The 24,255-nt window shown below is 41.9% G+C and overlaps 1 long non-coding RNA gene across 1 annotated transcript; it reads left to right on the forward strand.

The window, feature by feature from the left end:
• Nucleotides 1-2,173: 2,173 nt before the first annotated feature.
• On the forward strand, nucleotides 2,174-12,842 carry LOC124284576. Its single transcript, XR_006900587.1, has 4 exons — nucleotides 2,174-2,275; nucleotides 3,342-3,404; nucleotides 3,578-3,682; nucleotides 12,805-12,842. It is a non-coding gene; the product is annotated as an uncharacterized LOC124284576 (long non-coding RNA).
• Nucleotides 12,843-24,255: the final 11,413 nt, after the last annotated feature.

Below are 24,255 nucleotides of genomic sequence, written 5' to 3' on the forward strand. Positions count from 1 at the left end.
GAAATATTTACTGACTGACTCACTCGGTATATTCATTTATTGCCTGTCGGCGAGATACATAATAGATAAGACTGTTTATTCATGATTAAAGGCCAGATCGCTAAAGCCACTTGTGAGAGGGTAATTTACGACCCCATCTGGCTTGGGGCAGGTGGGTGGAGTGGAGAATATATAGTTTTATGTATATGCCAGCAACAGTAACAACCAAAACGGCATGTACCCGCCTGGATGTATGTATGAATGGCTGAAGGGTGTGGTTTAATTAAGTCCTAGAATGATTTCTGTTTATGTGCTCTTACTATGTGGAGGTCGATGGCTTAGCATGACTATAACGAGGACCAGTTGTACAGTGATTAATGTTAAACTGCTATGGCATGCATAAAACAGCTGCTATTCAAGTGACGGAATTTGTAAACCTAGGGCCTTTATGACGCTATTTTTAGCAAGGGGTGGTTCCAGTATTAACGCCTCATTGAAGACACAACATTTATATGTATCCTCTTTGATGATTCCTTGTTTATGTATTGGCATTCCCGGACTGAAGTGGTGGAACAAAAGAAAAGCTGGTCTGTCTCACAGTCCCTGAACCACATTATTTTCCATGATGCCTATCCCCCCAGCAATGCTAAAGCTCTAAATGAAGCAAGTCTAGATTTCCCCAGCCTGAATCTCTCACATCACTGGGGCTCCTTTTCAATTTAAATGGGTTTCTTCTTTGAGTGGCATGTTTAGAAGTTGGAGAATCAGATAAGGACAATTTATGGATTAAAACTTCTTTATTCGGATGATGCGACGTTTCGATACAGATTCTTGTATCGTTGCATACTTGCTGGACAACAATACAAGAATCTGTATCGAAACGTCGCATCATCCGAATAAAGAAGTTGTACATCCATAAAGTTTTGTCCTTATTAAATGGGTTTATTTGTTACTATCCAGATTATATATGTTCAGGGATTAAGCGTTAGTCTATAGAAAAGCGTATAATTTGTTTATATGTCTAAAACACTTAGAAAGTTGTTATAGTGAGTGAGTTGGGTTTTACTCTCCTTTTAGCAATATTCCTGCAATATCACGGCGGGGAACACCAGGTCCAGTAATCCAGACCTCATACTTCTTTATTTCAGTGCTGACGTTTTGTTTAAAAGATGTGAATAGAATCGTTGTAAGGTGTAGTTGTTGTTTTTATTGCGAGGGTGTTCGTTTTAACTAACATCATATTAAATCTTCTTAAGAGATATTCTGTCTGGTTTCGTCAAGTTAAAAAAGTGTGGGTACTTGACTTGAGACACTAATGTTATGTACTTGGGGCTTAACCGCACTGGCATTGACCGTCCACGTCCATGTGCGCTAAAGTTTTATGAGTACCGAAAAACAGGAATGAAAATTGTTAGCTGAATTAGAATTGTGAATTGTCGTGGCATTACAGTGAATTTCAAAACTACTCAAGTAACTGTGACGACGGATGTCCAGTCAGATATGTGCTGGGAGAATGGGAAGGAGAATGTGGCTCATCACCCCTGTGGCGTTCCTCGGGGTGATTGAAGCGTCTTTAAAATCCCCACTGGAAGAGCATTCCCTTCACATGGCGCGATCCTTTGATGGCGGTGCTTCCATGCCAGCGAGATGAGTCGCGAACAGGAAGGAGCATGACGGCAGTGGGTAGATACTTAACTGAATGTGGAACAATGTAACTCTCCAATTTCGGAAAAGTAATTACATGCTTTAATTTACGGTTTTAGTGACAGCAATTCTCCCACCCAACTATGTTGCTGATAGTAAACCAATGGTTGAGGTGTTCTTTGTGAAAACTATACAGTCAAATTGTAGACGCGGTCTTCTTCCTAATACTTAACCCTTTAGCAGATAAAGAGTGCTACAATGAAGCTCGCCTCCACTTTAAGTCCTTCCAATGCGGGATGCAAGGTCAATGAGCGAGACCCACCAGCAACATATCTGAAGGAAATTACATCATTAAACCCTTAATTAAGTTCGATAATTATCAATTAAGTTTAATTATTGTAAAATGTGTGAAAATCAATTTTCATATTTTAACTTAAAAAATATGCTTGAACGAAATGTTCTAACATTGCATGTTTATGTTTTTAAACAAGGTGTGTATGCATTCCTGGGTGTTCGATTAATCATACCTTAACAATGAATTGCACGCTTTGGAGATGCTTTCGTGTAAAACCTGAGACAGTTTTGTGTGGACCGATTAACGACATCATGGACCGATGGATTCGTCACAAATAATGACGACAAACACGCAAAGGTAGGCGGGTACAATAATACATTCCCCACATGTTTAAGATGCTTGCAATACTCCACCATTCATTTCAGGCTGTCCACATCGACAAATTAACAAAGTATGTAGAGTAATAAAAATCCGCTCAAAGAGATGAAATTTGCAATCCACGCTGATTTAACTTTCAAAATGTCGATTCATACCTTCGACTTCCAGGCACAAACATCAGCACCAGCAATGGTCCCACTTGTTTATATTCCAAGAAAAGACATTCTCAGATCATTACCCAGCATTGTTGTGTGTTTTTATTACCCAGCGCCATGACAGAGAAATGAATTGACAAGGCTCCCTTCCATATGTCTGGTCGCTCGCCCGCCATCTTGGTCATTAGGGCTGCCATGCTTCATTTGCTCGGGATTATATTGCTCGACGTTTATTGGTTGTTATTTGGAAGTGATTTATAGCGTTTCTTTAACAAAACAGTGTTCAAACTGTGATTTTTGTATAAAAATCGCATTTGGGTGTATTTTCGTGTAGTGAGATATTCCGCCATGTTTTTATTTTAGAAATTTACAACACATTTCGTTTTTAATCGACTAGGCAGGTTCACAGTATGGTTCTATACTAAAACCCAACCCCATTAGTCAACGGGCATGTTTGTCGGTTTATGTTAAATATACACTTCTGTGTGTTCTTGTATCTGTTCCCGTTAAAAAACATTGTATCTGATACACTCGAACTGGATATTGTATGATTCTCACTCTATTATTTACTGGCCACCGCCTTGGAGTTGGAATATTGTGTAACACGGGGTTAAAAAGTAAAAACAAAACAAACAAAAAGAAAGAAAAAGTAAAAGAAAAGAATTCCAATTATTACCTTAAGAATTCCAATTATTACCTTAAGAATTCTAATTATTACCTTAAGAATTCTAATTTGATTTTCCATTTCTAAAGTGGACGTTACTTTGCACACAACCTGACAGGGAACTTCTTTCTATGTTTACATATTTCCGATCAATAGTGTCGAATGATTTTCTTATACATCTTTAAAACACAGAAAGGCTGAAAAATACAAACGTTACTATTCACAGATGGATGTAAAAGGAGAAACGAAATGATTTACAGAGAAGTTGAACCCAGGTGACTGCACTGAGGTAAAATATAACTGTGTTATCACGGTCTGTATACGATAGTAAACGATCCTTAATGGAATTAAAATATTGGAAATGTGCGTGACGTTTCCATATTAAAATTCTTTTAACAAGAAGATCTGAAGCTACATGTAAAAACTGAAATTATTTGAAAACTGTTTGATGTTTTGTTGTAGTTTGAAGTTACCAAGGACTATTTAAAAGCCTGTCTCTATGTGATGGGCGAGAGCAGCCATTGTTCCAGTGCAAAAGACTGAGCTATGAAGCCATGTAATAATGCGGTAAGCGACAGGTTGCCACTAAATGTTGTACCGATGTAGACATGTGAAAAAAGTATGATGAAACCTCTAGGCGAAATGACTTTTTGATGTCGTTACAAAGAAACCATGCGACGAAATGATGGAGTGATGTAGATATGTGATAAGTGATACATTGATACGATAATAAACATGACTAAGCGATGTATGTATGTAGATGTACAATGAAACCATACGATAAAATGATGGGGAGATATAGATATGCAATACAATGAAACCAAGTGACAAAACGACTGCACGATGTAGATGTGCGATAAGCGATACGTTGAAACCATAACACAAAATGACTGAGACATGTGGTTATGCGATAAACGATACGATGAAACCATCCGAGGATATGATGGAGTGATGTAGATATGCGATAAACGATACGATGAAACCATCCGAGGATATGATGGAGTGATGTAGATATGCGATAAACAATACGATGAAACCATCCGAGGATATGATGGAGTGATGTAGATATGCGATAAACGATACGATGAAACCATCCGAGGATATGATGGAGTGATGTAGATATGCGATAAACAATACGATGAAACCATCCGAGGATATGATGGAGTGATGTAGATATGCGATAAACGATACGATGAAACCATCCGAGGAATTGATGGAGTGATGTAGATATGCGATAAACGATACGATGAAACCATCCGAGGATATGATGGAGTGATGTAGATATGCGATAAACGATACGATGAAACCATCCGAGGATATGATGGAGTGATGTAGATATGCGATAAACGATACGATGAAACCATTCGAGGATATGATGGAGTGATGTAGATATGCGATAAACGATACGATGAAACCATCCGAGGATATGATGGAGTGATGTAGATATGCGATAAACGATACGATGAAACCATCCGAGGAATTGATGAAGTGATGTAGATATGCGATAAACGATACGATGAAACCATCCGAGGATATGATGGAGTGATGTAAATATGCGATAAACAATACGATGAAACCATCCGAGGAATTGATGGAGTGATGTAGAATGCGATAAACGATACGATGAAACCATCCGAGGATATGATGGAGTGATGTAGATATGCGATAAACGATACGATGAAACCATCCGAGGATATGATGGAGAGATGTAGATACATGATAAACGATACGATGAAACCATCCGAGGATATGATGGAGAGATGTAGATATGCGATAAGCGATACAGTGGAATCATGCCGCGAAATGACTGAACGATGTATTTATGTGGTAAGCATATATGATGAAACGCTGCTACGAACGTCATGATATGCGATACGATTAACCAACACCACAAAATAGCTTGGCAATGTATATAGTTCTGAGATGAGCAACACGAATAAACCATTCGATAAAACGATGGAGCGAAGTAGTTAAGCCATACAATGAAACAATACCACTGTATGGTATCAGTACCCCCTAGCCCATGGCTAGTAAAAATCCAGTCGGGCCAGTAAATCTCCACAGTCCATTTTCATAGAGTCGTTTTGTAGATATATCTGACTTGTTAAGTTATAAGACAGTTTTAAGTCACGCAAGATTATGTCCTGATAAAAATAGCAGCTTAATGGTGAAACCCGTGTCATGCCGACAATATCTTGTTTTCATGTATTTTTGTAATCTTTTGCTTAGTTTCTACATTCAAATTTCGGGCTAGTGAACTATTTTGTGGGCTAGTTACTTTCAGACATTCCTAGCCCAACTGGCTAGCAAAATTTGGGAACTATTTCACACACTGTATGGTATGGTCCGAGGCGATGACACATCAATGGAGAGTGTGAGTGAGTGAGTTTAGTTTTATTCCAACTATATGGCGGCGGTCTGTAAATAATCGAGTCTGGACCAGACAATCCAGTGATCAACAGCATGAGCATCGATCTGCGCAATTGGTAACCGATGACATGTGTCAACCAAGTCAGCGAGCTGACCACCCGATCCCGTTAGTCGCCTCTTACGACAAGCATGGGTTACCGAGGATCACTATTCTAACCCGGACCTTCACGGATTTCAGTGGAGAAATACGATGACACCATGGAGTCATTCCACGAAACGGTGTCCCCAGCCATGCATGCTGTGAAACTATACATGGCACAATGTGAAACAATGGAGCTTTGAATGTGAAGAGACTGTCAGCTCACAAGTCAAACTGGCAGGATTGGTAATATTTTCTGTTTTCTTGTGTAATAGGGACCGTTCATAATTTGTGGCTAGGGGTGATGATGATTTTAGGGCACACCTGTACTAGGGGAGTCAGTCAGCAATTTTGTACATAAGAATATTAAAAATATTGCTTAAACATTAGTGGGGAGGGGGTAATTGATTTTGTACATGACATGCAGGGTGAGGGTACGGGGTGTCACTTTCTTTTCACATAAATTTTAGGGGTGGTGGGTTATTCACGTTGTACATGCTCCTCCATAAAAATCCAAACACCCCACCCCCACCCACCCTCGCCATAAATTTTGAACGGTCCCTTACTCATATAAAAAATGAGCCTGCCTCAATTTTTTTAAATTACATGTTCGTCCAGGATTGTTGTGCGTGTGTCCAGAATGCATTCGTTGTAGCATGACCAACATATTGGAACTGTAACCATTGCTTTCATCACATGTTTGGGTCTGGGTTTACGCCGCTTTTAGCAATATTCCAGCAACATCACGACGGAGACACCAGACAGGGGCTTCACACATTGTACCCATGTGCGGAATCGAACCCGGGCCTTCGGCATGACGAGCGACCGCTTTAACCACCAGGCTACCCCACCGCCCAGGGTCAGTTTTGAAAGGATACGGTCGCGTCCCGGGACATCGATGGAAAACAGGGGAAAATCGTATCCTGGTTGAGTGAATAAAAAAAAATTCGGTGACCCTGTACTGAATACATTTGAGTGAATCTTATAAGTCGGTGACCCAGTACCGATACATTTGAGTGAATCTGATAATTCGGTGACTAGGTACAACGCAAGACTAAACTTGAGAGGTCAGGACCAGTAAGAGCATGTATGGACGTACATTGATATGTGCATCCATATTGATAATCTCAATAACGCTTTAATATATTTAGTTTTTTAAACAGTGCAATGTTGAATTTCATAAAAATATACATATTTTATATGAATATACAACAGCATGGTAATTGATTTGGTGGATCAAAGCAGCACAACATGTTTCAGATGATTAACTCCAGATGTAGCCAGTAGAATCCATGGTCTGGGTTGTCCACTGCCCACGTGAGATGAGTTAGAGCGGCTCCCAGGACGTTGAATCCTGCATTGATGTTAACGTGTCTGCGTTTCCCCAAATGGCTGTCAAGACTCCGCTCAACTCCTCGGCTAACGTGATATTGAATAAAACTTAGTTAATTGCAAAAGTAATCTCAGTTAGGTGCATTTGTTTACCGAAATCATATTTCTATACATACAAATCGTGTCGTGGTGGAAGACTGTTTTCTGTAGTGCTGCCGTCAAATGCGACTCTTTGGCCTCTTGTACTACCAGTATACTCGATATTTGACATTGTCCTGAAACGGCAACAGAGACAGACCGTACCAGTGTATTCTACCAATATGGGTGACATTCACGGTCTTCGATTGAGGGTATCATGACTTGGGATGGGATGCGCAGAGACATAAGAACCGGTCTTCATCTCAGAAGGGGCGCGTGTTAAGCCCATTTCTGGTGTCCCCCCGCCGTGATATTGCTGGAATATTGCTAAAAGCGGCGTAAAACCAAACTCACTCACTCACTCAGAAGGGGCGCGATGTCTGGTGTGGACTGGAAGGGTCACAGTCTGGCTGAGAACGGTAGAGAGTATGCTGGCGCAACCGGACCATACTGCACTGTTGGTACATTGGCTTACATTTTGGATAGGTTGCACTATTTGAAAGCGCTAGCCTATAAATGACTGCCATGTTTGTAGCTGCCTGTCTGTCTGTCTCCACGCACGCAAACACACAAGCAAACAAACACGCACATACACACACATCGTCCCGCTGTCGTAAGGCTTAAACATTTAGGCCTTTCAGTAACTGTTAAGTACAGATTCTAGCATTGTTTAAGAAGGCTAGATACCACACACACACGAACACACACACGAACACACACGAACACAACACACACACACACACACACACACACACACACACACACACACACACACACACACACACACACACACACACACACACACACTGTCGTAAACCTTAAACATTGAGGCCTTCCGGTTTAATCCCTAGCATTGTTCCAGAGTGAGTGAGCGAGTGAGTATAGTTTTAGCAATATTCCAGCAATATCCCGACGAGGGACACCATATATGGGCTTCACTCATTGTACCCATGTGGGGAATCGAACCCGGGTGTTTAACCACTGGGTCTTCGGCGTAACGAGCGAACTGTTTAACCACTAGGCTACCCCAGCGCCCCTGCCTGACTCCAGCATTGTTTCAGAAGGCTAGATACCACGCACATTGACACACATATCGTCCCTCTGCCTTATACATTCAGACCCGTCAGTTTGTTACCGACTCTAGCATTGTTTCAGAAGGCTAGATACCACGCACATTGACACACATATCGTCCCTCTGCAGAAGGCTAGATATACATATCGTCCCTCTGCCTTATACATTCAGGCCCGTCAGTTTGTTACAGACTCTAGCATTGTTTCAGAAGGCTAGATACCACGCACATTGACACACATATCGTCCCTCTGCCTTATACATTCAGGCCCGTCAGTTTGTTACCGACTCTAGCATTGTTTCAGAAGGCTAGATACCACGCACATTGACACACATATCGTCCCTCTGCCTTATACATTCAGGCCCGTCAGTTTGTTACCGACTCTAGCATTGTTTCAGAAGGCTAGATACCACGCACATTGACACATATCGTCTGCCTCTCAGGCCTTATACAGGCTAGATACCAGGACACATATCGTCCCGCCTTATACATTCAGTTTGTTACCGACTCTAGCATTGTTTCAGAAGGCTAGATACCACGCACATTGACACACATATCGTCCCTCTGCCTTATACATTCAGGCCCGTCAGTTTGTTACCGACTCTAGCATTGTTTCAGAAGGCTAGATACCACGCACATTGACACACATATCGTCCCTCTGCCTTATACATTCAGGCCCGTCAGTTTGTTACCGACTCTAGCATTGTTTCAGAAGGCTAGATACCACGCACATTGACACACATATCGTCCCTCTGCCTTATACATTCAGGCCCGTCAGTTTGTTACCGACTCTAGCATTGTTTCAGAAGGCTAGATACCACGCACATTGACACACATATCGTCCCTCTGCCTTATACATTCAGGCCCGTCAGTTTGTTACCGACTCTAGCATTGTTTCAGAAGGCTAGATACCACGCACATTGACACACATATCGTCCCTCTGCCTTATACATTCAGGCCCGTCAGTTTGTTACAGACTCTAGCATTGTTTCAGAAGGCTAGATACCACGCTAGCATTGACACACATATCGTCCCTCTGCCTTATACATTCAGGCCCGTCAGTTTGTTACCGACTCTAGCATTGTTTCAGAAGGCTAGATACCACGCACATGACACACACACATATCGTCCTCTGCCTTATACATTCAGGCCCGTCAGTTTGTTACAGACTCTAGCATTGTTTCAGAAGGCTAGATACCACGCACATTGACACACATATCGTCCCTCTGCCTTATACATTCAGGCCCGTCAGTTTGTTACCGACTCTAGCATTGTTTCAGAAGGCTAGATACCACGATACCACGGCATTGACACACATATCGTCCCTCTGCCTTATACATTTCAGGCCCGTCAGTTTGTTACCAGACTCTAGCATTGTTTCAGAAGGCTAGATACCACGCGCATTGACACACATATCGTCCCTCTGCCTTATACATTCAGGCCCGTCAGTTTGTTACAGACTCTAGCATTGTTTCAGAAGGCTAGATACCACGCACATTGACACACATATCGTCCCTCTGCCTTAAACATTCAGGCCCGTCAGTTTATTACAGACTCCAGCATTGTTTCAGAAGGCTAGAGTAGACTGTAATTATACAGGCTTGACAGAACACATACAAATCCACACCTTCTTGCACGCCCATGTTATACATGTCTGGCACACGGTGTATAGACCACGAATCAATACATCGATATGTTATCGATATGCACACGTGCAGGTCTTCTTTAGCAAAGCCGACTTCGATCACTTCACCATATAGACACGCCGAACTTATAGAGTTATATCACACATGTTGTCATCGTCCATCACTCACGGCAAAAGGAACCATTAAAGTAGAACGTGAGCAAGCAACTTTATTGGAAAACTTATATAACCTTTGACAAGGCACTTGTCATTTTCCAGTCTGGCTCGGGTGCATTTTGCCCATTGTCGTTATTGTTTTACTGAGCGTTTCAGCTGTTGCACAACTTATTACCGTTTCTTCGTTAAAAAGGTTTTGACAAGGTGTTACACTGAAAGATTACTTTTTTGGTTTAATAACATTCAATCATAGTGATCATAACATTTGATATCACATATGAAATCATGCATTTCAGATAAATATCATGATGTGAATGTTGTCTTTTTTTTTTTTTTTATTGTTTTATGTCGATTAAACTTTCAGTTACCGTTGTTACTGTAGTCTCTTAATTGAGGGGTTGTACATCTTCTGCCACTGCTGTGGGAATTATGATATACTGTATATTTCAACGTGTACTATACAGCCGATATTTACAAACGTTTGTACTGTTTTCTACATTTAGCTAAATAAACCCTATAAAGGTCAGGGTTAAAACTGATCTTCAACAATCTGTTCTTGTCGTAATAGGGTACTGAAGGTATCGGGTAGTTGATGTATGTCATCGTATCCAAAGTGCATCGATCGATGCTCATGATGTCACTCACTGGGATGTCTGCCCGACGCGATTATTTATGGCATATAACATGAAAACAACAACAAATAGAAAAACGAAAAAGGAGAAAAAATGACGGTGTAAATAAGTAGAAAAATATATTCGGCAGGAATGATTCGTTCGTGCTACATGCAAAGTGTTTCGCCTTCTAATTCACTGAGGAGCGGTGGGGTAGCCTAGTGGTTAAAGCGTTCTTTCGTCACGCCGAAGGCCCGGGTACAATGTGTGAAGCCAATTTCGGGTGTCCCCCGCCGTGGTATTGCTGGAAGATTGCTAAAAGCAGCGTAAAACCACACTCACTCACCCTAATTCACTCCATGTACTCCGTTATGATCAAACATGTTTGAGCATAGATGTATGTTGTACAACATACATGGTTGAGTATAGATGCATGTTGTACAGCAAACATGGTTGAGTATAGATGCATGTTGTACAGAAAACATGGTTGAGTATAGATGCATGTTGTACAGCATACATGGTTGAGTATAGATGCATGTTGTACAGCATACATGGTTGAGTATAGATGCATGTTGTACATGGTTGTACATGGTTGAGTATAGATGCATGTTGTACATCGTACATGGTTGAGTATAGATGCATGTTGTACATCGTACATGGTTGAGTATAGATGCATGTTGTACATCGTACATGGTTGAGTATAGATGCATGTTGTACATCGTACATGGTTGAGTATAGATGCATGTTGTACAGCAAACATGGTTGAGTATAGATGCATGTTCTACAGCATACATGGTTGAGTATAGATGCATGTTGTACAGCATACGTGGTTCAGTATAGATGCATGTTGTACAGCATACGTGGTTGAGTATAGATGCATGTTGTACAGCATACGTGGTTGAGTATAGATGCATGTTGTACAGCATACGTGGTTGAGTATAGATGCATGTTGTACAGCAAACATGGTTGAGTATAGATGCATATTGTACAGAAAACATGGTTGAGTAAAGACACATGTTGTACAGCAAACATGGTTGAGTATAGATGCATGTTGTACAGAAAACATGGTTGAGTAAAGATGCATGTTGTACAGCATACATGGTTTAGTATAGATGCATTTTGTACAGAAAACATGGTTGAGTAAAGACACAAGTTGTAGAGCAAACATGGTTGAGTATAGATGCATGTTTTACAGCATACATGTTTGAGTATAGATGCATGTTGTACAGCATGCATGGTTGAGTATAGATGCATGTTGTACAGCATACATGGTTGAGTATAGATGCATGTTGTACAGCATACATGGTTGAGTATAGATGCATGTTGTACAGCATACATGGTTGAGTATAGATGCATGTTGTACAGCATGCATGGTTGAGTATAGATGCATGTTGTACAGCATACATGGTTGAGTATAGATGCATGTTGTACAGCATACATGGTTGAGTACAGATGCATGATGTCGTACAGGAGTGAGTATAGACGCATGTTATAGGGCAAACATGGTTGAGTATAAATGCTTGTTATAGAGTAAAGATGGTTGAGTACAGATGCTTGTTATATAGCAAACATATGGCACGACCACCTGAACGTAACATGTCGCCGTTCGTTTTCCCCTTCGGTGGTGAATACGATCCTCTGCCAGTCACGTCGCTGCCAACGACGTACAGTTCTTGAACTCTCAATCTCTGAAGACTATGCTCTGCTGTCGATAAACCTCCCCTGTAAGGTCTGTAAACGCCTAATTCTATGAACACCGAGTTGCCTGACATGTTCTGTCGATTGAATGTATGCCTCAAGGCATTCGTCGCTGAAGACGTCACTGTCAGGAATCGATTCCGGATACGATAAGTACGCAGGTGAGGGTGTTCGTTGGGTGTGTCTGATCGTGGCCTGTCTGGTGTCAACCCGGCCTCTTTGTAGCGCTGTTCACAGCAACACGGGAGCAGCCAAAACTTCTAGAAATTGTCTGGGTGTCAGTCGTGGAATTTCAGTGGTGTCGTTTTTATCACAGTACGTATCTCACATGCCGTCCTTCTAATTCATAGCATTGGCGGATCCTTTGTCCTGAAAGATTACCAAATGATCATTGAAACTCGCGTAAAATTAAGTGTGCACCCCTCCTTCCTCAAAAGAGTGCACCCCCGCCCCTTTCTCAAAAAGTTGTATCCAACTCTGCATAAGCCCCTAGCGGCACGTGTTTTTGACATTTTCGCGTTTCCTTAAAGGAATCCACACATCAACAGCTACAACAACAACGGCAACATCAACAACAGCTACAAATACAACAACAAAAGACAAAACGTCAACACCAAAGGGAAACAAAGATCCAAGAGGTACTGATGACGTGTACTACCTTCTACATAGAGTCCTTTGTGTTTGGACTATTGGTTTTGGTTTGATTTAGTTTGAATTTGTCATATTGCTTTGTTGTAGTTTTATTTTCTGGTAGTAAAGTTTCTTTTGTCAGTCTTAGCCTTCATATAACCAGTGTGCCTTTGCAGGGTTCCATGTCAGCGTAGATCCATAGCACGACAGTGCTGGTCGGAAAAGCCGACGAGATGAAAATACACCTCACCCGTTTGTACATGTTTAGATGTCACGTATCCCCTTGCGGTCACTCGCTGTATTGTCCGTTTGTCATCATTACAACTGGATTGTCAGCTGCCTACTATATAATTGTGCAATGCTTGTGACGTCCCCAGCCACAGACATTGACAAGAACCAGATCCTTTTCGCACGTGTCAACTCAGTGCTAACATATGGTCTGCAGTGTAGGAGTGTGTCATATCGTTCAAGCCAATATCTCGGAATAAATACACAGAAGTGTTTGTACGACCTTGTGACAATAATTGCTGTTCAGATTTGCTATCCTTTACTGACAGTCTATGTGCGTTCTATCCTGGTTTCTTTTACATAGTTCCTGGACCTACTCCAATAGTTGATCCAGTCGTGTTAAGGTAGGTAGGTCAGTTTTTAGGTCGACCCTGGGTCTCAAAAGGCCTATATGCGCCCAACACTTAACAAACTGTTATATTTATGTTCAGTTAAATTATGTCATACTTCCCAGTTTTAACGAGGAAGCCTAACACAGCTCTTTGTATGCAACCATACACTAAATTATCGCCAAGTATTGTGTTCATTGTGAAAATGTTTTTGGTTTTGTTAAGTACAATTTCTTTGTGCTGAACTGTTTCTGGTCAGTGTAAGTTACAACATTCACATAGAGGAGATAGGTCTTTATCTAAAATACTTTTATATGCCTTCAATCCACAATGTCCTAGCCTGAGGCGAGTTAAAACAACTTCATCTCTGTGACAACGCCGACGAATTTTAAAATGTTTGTTTACTACTGGACATGTAGAGTACATGTGTCTACAAGTAGTGTCAATATCCCATTTATTTTGCCAAGATGCATTTATTGAAGAAGAAATGGCAAAGAAGTAATCTCTTGGAATTGGCTTAATAGATTCAATATTTGGCTGCTGAGCGTTGCAAGCCATCTTAGCAAGTTTGTCAACTTCTTTGGTTCCAGCTAAACCAACATATGCAGGAATCCAAACAATATCACAGCTGATGTACATGGAGTTTATAACAGTATCAAGATATAAGATGTCATATAGTATGTCACTGCGGGGGCCTTGTGCACCTGATTGAATTGCTTGTACAGCTGACAACGAATCAGAAAAAATATTGCTTCGTGTTCATTATCTTTTACCCATTTTAAAGCTTTAAGTATAGCTGTCAGTTCTGTGCAAATACAGACAGATGATCATTCAATCTAAATCTTTCGGATAAACCTAGATCGGGAATATAAAAAGCTCCACCAACATGTCCAGTTCTGGGATCCTTGGAAGCATCTGTGTAAATCGGAGTAAAATTGTTAGTCGTGTTAAGTTTTCTGGACGGGGTTTCGTCCCTTAGGTGTATCAGAAACCTACGGGGGCGGCGGGGTAGCCTAGTGGTTAAAGCGTTCACTCGTCACGCCGTTGACCTAGGTTGGATTTCCCACATGGGTACAATGTGTGAAGCCCATTTTCTGGTGTCCCCTGCCGTGATGTTGCTGGAATGTTGCTAAAAGCGGCGTAGACCTAAACTCACTTACTCACTCAGAAACCTACAGACCCGTGAAGATCGGGGTTAGAATATTGATCTTCAGTAACCCATGCTTGTCGTAAGAGGCGACTAACGGGATCGGGTGGTCAGGCTCGCTGATTTGGTTGACACATGTCATCGGTTCCCAACTGCGCAGATCGTTGCTCATGCTGTTGATCACTGGATTGTCTGGTCCAGACTCGATTCTTTACAGACCGCCTCCATATAGCTGGAATACTGCTGAGTGCGGCGTAAAACTAAACTCACTCACTCAGAAACCTGCGACAATCTGGTCGAATCCCGGTTCGCCCTGAGTACATTTCTTGGTTTGTTATTTCTATACACATGGGTTTCACAAAGCATTAAGAACTCTATTACTTTTTCTTCTCACATTATGCTAACACGTTTTGAAAAGAATCATATACTGTTGAATTCGGTCTTAACCAAACTCATTTGATCACTCAATGAAGTTATCTCTCGCAGTAGTGAAAATCATTTGAATTATTTAAAACATTAAAATGGTAAATTGATTGATAAGTTATGCTTTTTTATTATGTTGTATCCTTTTTCACGAATGAAAACGCAACATAAAGGAAAATGCACATTGCAAGCCATCTCGCATCGTTTTTCAACCTATAAACTGCTTCACAAATGTACAGTAAACAGTCTGAGCGCATTAGATAAATCTAAGTTATCTGCGCAGTGAGCGCAATATATATATATATATATATATATATATACATCAGAGTTATGTATGCAGTTAGTGCTACATATATATACACTCATAAAGTCCAAATTGTCTAATTATCGTAAAATGTCGAGGTCCAAGAGTAGAATAAAACTACATACATGGGAAATAAAACTAATATCATGCACTGCTGTTGTTAGACCTTATGGCTGCTCTGTTTCAGAACATATGCTAATATTGACTGACATTGTTGCTGGCAGCGTGGGACGTTATCACGCCAATTCCCCATTCCATCTTCCGCTTCCCGAAAGTATCTCTACATGACAGCCGACAGAAGCGCCAACCAGATGAATACTCAAATTATCGTTAACACCAATAGGAATAAATGGAATTTCTACGGCTGTCAGATTATTAATCCGGTATTTCAGGGAAAATATTTTATTATGAAAATATTGAAACTCGTCATATCTTCCGCTCCGCTTCTCTAAGTAACACTAACATGTGTTGAGGCGGCCCCCAGGGGAGGTAACCCTTGCTCGTGTGATGTGCGTGGTAGAGCCCATAGGGGTATTGCAAATGACTTAATCCCCCTAATGAAACTGTCAATAACCCAAGGGCAGCTCTCAAAACACTACTATCAATTAAAGCAACAAAACAATGGACAACACAAACCAGCTTGTAGATTGTTTGGCGACGAACAAACACTGCCTGCAAGCCTCCACTCTATGCTTCTCCGTAAGTCGCCTACAACCCCCACGCTTATACAGTAAGTTGGCCTCTGCCAATGCAGCATGTTATGTTAGCCTTATTTCACCCTATACAGTAAGTCAGCCTCACCAAAAGCTCTATGTCCGTTAGCAAATCGGCCTCACCATGGCAATTTCCCATTACCCCACGCTCTCTGCGATCGTCATTCGTTCTCACGCCCTTAGGTAAGTCGTCCTTACCAACACGCTCTGTGCACAATAGTAAGTCGTTCTCACCTCTCGCCCTAAGGTAAGTTGTCCTTACCAACGCGCTCTGTGCACTATGGTATGTCGTTCTCACACCCTAAGGTTAGTTGTCCTTACCAGCACGCCCTGTGAACTATGGTAAGTCATTCTCACCTCACGCCCAAAGGTAAGTCGTCCTTACAAACACGTTCTGTGCACTATGGTATGTCGTTCTCATCTCACGCCCAAAGGTAAGTCGTCTTTACCATCACGCTCTGTGCACTATGGTAAGTCGTTCTCATCTCAAGCCCAAAGGTAAGTCGTCCTTACCATCACGCTCTGTGCACTATGGTAAGTCGTTCTCATCTCACCTCGTATAAGGTAAGTCGTCCTTACCATCACGCTCTGTGCACTATGGTAAGTCGTTCTCATCTCACGCCCTCAGGTAAGTCGTCCTTACCATCACGCTCTGTGTACTATGGTCCTTACCATCACGTCGTTCTCATCTCACGCCCAAAGGTAAGTCGTCCTTACCATCTCACGCACGCTCTGTGCACTATGGTATGGTAAGTCGTTCTCATCTCACGCCCAGTCGTCCTTACCATCACGCTCTGTGCACTATGGTAAGTCGGTAAGTAAGTCGTCTTTACCATCACGCTCTGTGCACTATGGTAAGTCGTTCTCATCTCACGCCCAAAGGTAAGTCGTCCTTACCATCACGCTCTGTGCACTGTTCTCATCTCACGCCCAAAGGCAGTAAGTCGTCCTTACCATCACGCTCTGTGCACTATGGTAAGTCGTTCTCATCTCACGCCCTTAGGTAAGTCGTCCTTACCATCACGCTCTGTGCACTATGGTAAGTCGTTCTCATCTCACGCCCAAAGGTAAGTCGTCCTTACCATCACGCTCTGTGCACTATGGTAAGTCGTTCTCATCTCACGCCCAAAGGTAAGTCGTCCTTACCATCACGCTCTGTGCACTATGGTAAGTCGTTCTCATCTCACGCCCAAAGGTAAGTCGTCCTTACCATCACGCTCTGTGCACTATGGTAAGTCGTTCTCATCTCACGCCCAAAGGTAAGTCGTCCTTACCACACGCTCTGTGCACTATGGTAAGTCGTTCTCATCTCACGCCATAAGGTAGTCGTCCTTATCACCACGCTCTGTGCACTATGGTAAGTCGTTCTCATCTCACGCCCAAAGGTAAGTCGTCCTTATCACCACGCTCTGTGCACTATGGTAAGTCGTTCTCATCTCACGCCCTAAGGTAAGTCGTCCTTATCACCACACTCTGTGCACTATGGTAAGTCGTTCTCATCTCACGCCCTAAGGTAAGTCGTCCTTATCATCACGCTCTGTGCACTATGGTAAGTCGTTCTCATCTCACGCCCTAAGGTAAGTCGTCCTTATCATCACGCTCTGTGCACTATGGTAAGTCGTTCTCATCTCACGCCCAAAGGTAAGTCGTCCTTACCAACACGCTCTGTGCACTATGGTAAGTCGTTCTCACCTCACGCCAAAAGGTAAGTCGTCCTTACCAACACGCTCTGTGCACTATGGTAAGTCGTTCTCATCTCACGCCCTAAGGTAGTCGTCCTTATCATCACACTCTGTGCACTATGGTAAGTCGTTCTCATCTCACGTCCAAAGGTAAGTCGTCCAAACAATCACGCTCTGTGCACTATGGTACTTCGTCCTCAACTCACATCATAAGGTAAGTCGTCCTTATCACCACACTCTGTGCACTATGGTAAGTCGTTCTCATCTCACGACCTAAGGTAAGTCGTCCTTACCAACACGCTCTGTGCACTGTGGTAAACTTTCTTTTACATGCACACATTTACTCCTGTAGGTATATTTACTTATGGAGTGCATTTACTCACAGCAGTAAAAGTATATCGTCATCGCCGCAACACGTTTTGCACTAGGGTAAGCCGTACCTCCTCCCACGCTCTAAGTACTATTGATTACCCGGCTCCGATTTACACCTGTATCGTGACGTCGCATGTATAACAGAGTTCTTGTTTTGTCCGAAAATGTCTCTTAATAACAGTATAGTTAGCGTTTTTAAGTTATTGTCTGATACATCTGTTGTTGCAAATACTGCTAAATGTATAAAAGCTGATTGCATTCAAATGAGAGCACCCATTTGATTTAAATTTCCCAACTGAATAGAATGTGATTTTAACGAACATGTACATACACCGATGCACGAAACCACTGTAAAGTTTTAACAAAAGAACCAAGCCGACGATATGATGTATATAGTTAATTGAGAACACATGCCATCTGTCAAAGCATTTGTATAGTGTGTGATAACGGAAATGTAATGTAATCTATTACCGTGATGTAATATAATTGTATAATATACATGTGTGTAATATGATGCATATGGTCTTGAAAATAATAAACTGAAAATTGATGTAAATGTTACGTTATTGAAAATAGCAATATGATATTTGGTCATTCGTGTAACACATATTTCATCCTAACAAATCCAATGACAAAACCCATATCTGGTGGCAGGCGACTGAACATCCTCAAAGAGGGGTGGTGTCACAATTTAATTAACAGTTTCTGTATCGGGAGTGACCACCATCTGCATGAAAACATGCAAGGCGCCGGCTGTACATTGAAAACACACGATGACTGAAAACCGCCTGAGGATGTTGTTCCAACTGAGCTCTCAGCTAACCATGTCACGTTGTTACAACGTTATGCTTTTGTTGTTACAACTTTATGCTTTCGTTGTTACAGCGTTATTCTGTGGACTCCTGTTTACGTTGTCACAACGTTGTGACCTGACGTTGCGATACGTCATTTTTACGTCGCCACAAGGTTATTTGATGCTAACGAATCGTTGTCTTAACGTTCTATTTAACGTTAACAGTTGAATATTTTCCCCAGTAGTAAACAGTGCATACGAAACAAAGCAGAACTTCACGTCAATGATCGTTCACCAATTTGCATGTTGTTTTGGTCGTGTGTTTTCTGAAGCTGTAGCTGAATAGTGAAGAAAGGATCTCAAAGTGAAATGTTTTCAAGAAAACCTTCGTGACACCAAGTTATAAGAAACGTTGTTATAACGTTGTGGGGCCAAAGCATAACGTTGGCTCAACGTAAATTTGCAACGTTGTTATTACGTTGTGACATAACTACATGTATATATAATGACGTAACACTAACGTTGTGACAACGTTGTGTCATGACGTTACCAATCTACAACCTTTCCACAACGTTGCGAAAACGTGTTTAGCTGGGCTGGCATTATTGGTCGTGTGGCAGGCGTCGTTTCATTTCATCTCAAACTGATGTTGGTGGGGTAGCCAAGTGGTTAAAGCGTTCTATCGTCACGCCGAACACCCAGGTTCGATTCTCCTCATGGGTATATACATTGTGCGGAGTCCATTTCTGGCGCCCCCCGCCGTGATATTGCTTGAATACTGCTACAAGCGGCGTCAAACAAGATAGGTCTGGAAACAGTAGGCAATGCCACTCAAGTAATTATATGCTTCCTCATAGGTTTGTTGTAAAATGTGCAACATATGGGAACGTAACGCTGCAACGTGACGTAATACCGTGACATTTGCACAACTGGTACACAAGGAAGATTGGGTAATCTACTTACAGCGTTCGCTTGTTCGATTCCCCTCATGGGTACAATGTGCGAAGCCCATTTCTGTCGTCAATTGCTGGAATATTGCTAAAGCGACGTAAGACTAAACTCACTCACTCACAAATGGTACACCGTAATTGGAATCATCGTTTTAAGCTTACATGAGACATTGAAATTAGCACTGGCGTTAAATAAATGTGTTCTCCCTCTGTGTTGTGGTGCCACCTCATACCATGACGCTTCCACCCTAAAACTGACTGACGTCAGAGTCAGTTTTGCCAGACGATGAGAGTTGTCCAGATGAATCCTGGACTGACCGGATCATGTCGTCTGAACCTCGGGGCGGTGGGGTAGCCTATTGGTTAAAGCGTTGGCTCGTCACGCCGAAGACCTGGTTCGATTCCCGACATGGGTACAATGTGTGAAGCCCTTTTCTGGTGTCCCCCGTCGTGATATTGCTGGAATATTGCTAAAAGCGGTGTAAAACCTAACTCACTCACTCACCCTTCTGAACCTCTCACGCTGTCCACATCGACCTAGGATTCCCTGGCGACATCGTGAAACAAATGCAAGTGTATCACTGGACGTCCGAGTTGAACGTTGATCTCAATGAGCGAAGTGTGCAGGATTTAAATGTGGCAGTTCGGTATCGATTCTGTGGATGCACCACTCCAATATCGTTGTCTCGTTGTCGACTGGCCCGTGGCAAGTCGGAATTTTTGCCCTGCTGTAGATAACGTCTCCAAAGAGATAATATTGTATTTAGATGAACATTAAAATGTCTGGTAACGTGTTTTTTCGCCATTCTTGTTAGCAGCAAACCCACGGTGCGTAGACGTTGATTTTCAAGAAGCCGTGACATTGTCTATGTGCGGTTGAGCAAAAGAGGTTTATGAGCACATGGCAGATACACAACTGTTGCATTATGTCCACATAAAAACATGTGTGTCAGTGCTAAAACAAAAACCCACAAAAATGTGTTCCGTGCATTAACATGACAATTGTGAATAAAGACCTTAAAGTTGGGAAGATGTATTTATGGGTATGTATAAAATGGATTTAATTCCAGTGAAGATTTTGTCTTCACTTCATACAGTTACATTTCTATTTTTCTGTGAGTATATACTTTAAAAATAAAACTACTGTGCAAAGGTTTCTGCTTCTGGGCCATGTCATACAGACTTCTTCATCCGGAATAAACAGAAAGGTAAGGAGCAGGATGCGATGCCAAGGGTGCTGGTTCGGGAACATCTAATCGTGGTCTTTACCTGTGATATGAAGGAACAGTGTTTCGATTATCATGTTTGTATTCGTGAGTGAGTGAGTTTAGTTTTTCGCCGATTTTTAGCAATATTCCGGCGGGGGACACCAGAAATGGGCTTCACACATTGTACCCATGTGGGAATCGAACCCGGGTCTTCAGCGTGACGAGAGAACGCCTTAATAATAATAATAATGGAAATTTATATAGCGCTAAATCCAACCACTAAGTGGTTTCTCAAAGCGCTACAAAATACTAACAATGTTTGAATAGAGTTAATAGTGCAATGAAAAGAGATGCGTTTTAAGTGATTTGAACGCAGCAAAAGATGGGGACAGTTTTAAGGCGAGGGGCAGTTCATTCCACAGCGATGGAGTACAAACACTGAAAGAACGCTTTCCATAAGAGGCCAGTCTATAAGAAGGAGTTTTCAAAAAGAATCTGCTTTCAGATGGCAGTTGTCTGGATGGTTTGTAGGGGGTTAGCAGTTCACTTAGATATTCTCGTGACATGCCTTTTAGACTCTTGAATGTGATACAGAGTACTTTAAACACTATCCTCGCCTCAACCGGAAGCCAGTGTAATGACTTCAGTATCGGCGTAATGTGAGTCTACTTTGGGGCACGTGTAACGATTCTTGCCGCTACATTTTGGAATTTTGGAAGTCTCCTCAGAGATTCTTTACTGATGCCTAGAATCAAACTGTTCACATAGTCCAACCTCGAGACTACCAAACACTGTACTAATGTCTAGGTTGCATCAAGTGATATCAGATGACGAATTTGACTGATACATCTGAGATGATAAAAACAGGTCTTGATAATCCATGGATTTTTACCCGGGATGAGAAGTCTACAACAGAGTTGCCAGTCACAAGTTTTAAGTTCTTGTCAGTTGACATCTGAAGCTGTTGCTTAGAGCCTACCAACATAGCCTCAGCTTTTCCATCATTAAGTTGCAGTTTGCTACATGTCATCCAAGATTCTATCTCTGATGCACATACACTTGTTTTCTGAAGGGATTCAGCAACTTGTGAAACTTCAAAACTATCCAGGACTTGAGTATCATCAGCATATGATTGGTGACCGAGATCATGCCGTTTTATGATCCCACCAAGTTGATTCGTATACATGTATATCACAAAGAGTAACGGACCCAGAACCGATCCCTGTGATACTCCACATGTAAGATTGGCACAGCAAGATTGTTTGTCTCCTATGATAACATGCTGACTTCGGCCGTCAAGATAAGATTGGATCCAGGTAAGAGGAACACCAAGAATGTTCATCTCATCCTTGACTCGTTGGAGAAGCTGTTGATGATCCACTGTGTCAAACGCCGCTGAGAGATCCAATAATGTAAGAGACGCCACATGACCCTTGTCAACCTTGGTCCTCAGTTCATTTAGTACCCGCAATAATGCTGTCTCGGTACTGTGATTGGTGCGATAAGCAGACTGAAAGTCATCCAGCAGTTTATTGTTCACCAGATGTTCTCTCAACCTTACATGTACTGCCTTCTCCAAAACCTTTGAAAGAAAAGTAAGATTAGATACAGGTCTATAATTACTTAATGAATTTCGATCCAGGTTGTTTTTCTTTATAAGAGGTCTGATAACTGCCTTCTTGAGGACGTCCGGGAAAACACCTGAAGACAAGCTAGTATTTATTATGTTAGTAATGGCCGGCAGCAAGATGTCCAAATGATCATAAAGCAGTTTGGTAGGAAGTGGGTCCAACAGGCATGTGGTCCTCTTTGAACACTTAAGCAGCTTCTCAACTTCCTCTTGGGTGAATGTTTGAAATTGCACAAGATCCTCAATTTCACGAGAGCTATCACTTGATGTCTTGGGAGGCAGATCATGTTTGAAACCATCCTTGATGTTTGCGATTTTATCCTCAAAATAGCCTGAGAAAGAGTCAGCAAGAGTCTTCTTGCAAGTATGATCCGGTAACTTAGGATCCTCTTCTCTACCAAATAGTTGCTTCATAAAATTATGAAGTTTACCAGGATTCCCTTCCTTTCCCTTTATCCTATTTGTAATCACTTCCACTTTTGCTGTACGAATAATCCGGTTGAGATCATTCCTAGCACTCTTTTAGATCTGTCGGCGTACTTCACGGCCAGACTTTCGCCTTAACCACTAGGCTACCCCACCGCCCCGTATCATTTAGCTACTCCCATACAAATGCAAATACAGTATGACCTCCACAAGACGTCATTTTACACAAGGATGAAGAAACCTGACTGGGGATAGGATTCTTTAAGAAACCATGTTATTTTAAAATGAAAAAGAGCCATAAAAATAACGAAACACAAAAACATCATTGCATTGCCGAATACCTTTCTATGAGCTCCCATCACTCATTTACATTAAGCTAAACAATATGAATCCTGTTCAAGCAACTTGTAGCGGTACGTACATTTAGACCTTAGTGCCTTTGAACTTCATTCTTATAGTGTAATCACTGCATCGCCCATCCATATTGTGTTATGAACTGAAGTGAAGGACGTTCGGTGTTAACTCCGCTCCAAGCAATATTCTTCCCTTATGACGGCAGTGTAAATACTCGTGTCTCGACCAGTGAGTGACATTATGAGCATCCATCTAGATACGATGACATACATCAGCCAGATCAGCGAACCTGACCCCCTGAGTTGTTGAAGACCAATTGAAACCCGGATGTTTACGGTAGTGAAGGAAGTAGCTGTTCTGTTCTAACGCCATTCTCTTGGCATTGATGTATTGTCTTTAAAGTCATCATTTATAAACATCGTCAGGAGCAGCTGCTATTTAGGCAAGCAGTTTGCCGTTAAGTAGTCTTAATGGGAAGACCAACATGCGCTAACTGCATAGTTAAACAGAGGTGTCACACTCACATTGCAAACTTTTGTAGCTTGTTTGTGTCCGGATAGTTACGAGTTCGATTCCGATATTCTCTCGATTACGTTCCTTGATCGTATAACACATGGCAGTGTATCTGATTGCGGCTTTCAATACAGTCACAAAGCGTGAAGCTCATTTCTAGTGGCTGGATTGCTGAAAGCGGCGTAAAAATGCTTTCATTCATATCAAGTTGACATCAAT

The sequence above is a fragment of the Haliotis rubra genome, unplaced genomic scaffold, assembly GCF_003918875.1.
Source record: "Haliotis rubra isolate DU_JTF1 unplaced genomic scaffold, ASM391887v1 Scf34, whole genome shotgun sequence".
In the NCBI taxonomy this organism is placed as follows: Eukaryota; Metazoa; Mollusca; class Gastropoda; order Lepetellida; family Haliotidae; genus Haliotis; species Haliotis rubra.